A 1,040-nucleotide genomic window follows, 5' to 3' on the forward strand; every position below is an offset into this window, starting at 1 on the left:
CCGGTGGCGCCCGCGCGCGCACCTTTTGTGCAGTAATGCGCGCTGTCAGCTGCGAAAAGGTTAGATGTGATGAAAAGCCGAAGGGAATGAGTTTCGGACCTGCGCCGCCGCCGCCGCCGCTGCTGCTGCTGCAAAAGTCGCCCGCCTGTACTCCCCCTTCCAGCTACGCCCCCCCCCCCAAAAAAAAAATACAAAGAGGAGAATGAGTCTTTTCCTTTTCTGTGCTTCCATTCGGTGCCGTCCGTCCTGCCGCGCTGCTGCAGTTCTTCTTTATTGAATTTCGATGGGAGATCGCGGAGGCGGGACGTCGCGCGGCTGCGGCGGTTGAGGTCGCTGCTTCGGGTGGTGTATCTCCAGCCCAACGCAAACCTTAGTCTAGTCGAAATCACCAAGTGTACTTACTCTGTATTCTCGCGTCAATCCCTCAGGCGTCGCCGCTCGCTCAGCTCTAAGGCAGTGTAGCTGACTGGGACTGGGTGTGGGGGGGCGGGGGGAGGCGGCCCGGCGGCGTGGAAAGGTCAGTCCCAAACAGACCAGTCAGAAACAAAACGGCCGCGTCATAATTTTTTTCGGTTGTACTTTCGTTCCTTTTTTGACCGAAGGTTCATTTCTCTTCATCAGCCGGACCGATACAGGGACCGTAATCCACTCTGGCCCCAATTGGGCCGACCCGGCGCCGGGGGGGAAGTCCAGAGGGAAAAACACATTGAGTGGAGGTGGTGGTGGTGGGGGCAGGGAGAGAGAGAGAGAGAGAGAGAGAGAGAGAGAGAGAGAAAGAGAGAGAGAAGGGGGGGGGGCGGCTCCTGGTGCGGTGTTCGAACCCTGGCCTTCAGCAGTGTCGCGGCCGGTCACCAGATGAACCGGACATTAAAAGTACATTAAAAGAACATTAAAGCCGAGATGAGGCGGCGCAGCCAGCCAGCCAGCCAGCCAGGGGCGGACAAGGACGGTCGCCAGGTCTGCTTATGTTGGGTGAGTCCCTAATTAGGTCATCACTGGCTGCCCTGGTCAGCGTACCGGGCTCCCAACTCCGAAGTCCG

The sequence above is a fragment of the Frankliniella occidentalis genome, unplaced genomic scaffold, assembly GCF_000697945.3.
Source record: "Frankliniella occidentalis isolate FOCC.00 unplaced genomic scaffold, Focc_3.1 Scaffold106, whole genome shotgun sequence".
NCBI classification, from domain to species: domain Eukaryota; kingdom Metazoa; phylum Arthropoda; class Insecta; order Thysanoptera; family Thripidae; genus Frankliniella; species Frankliniella occidentalis.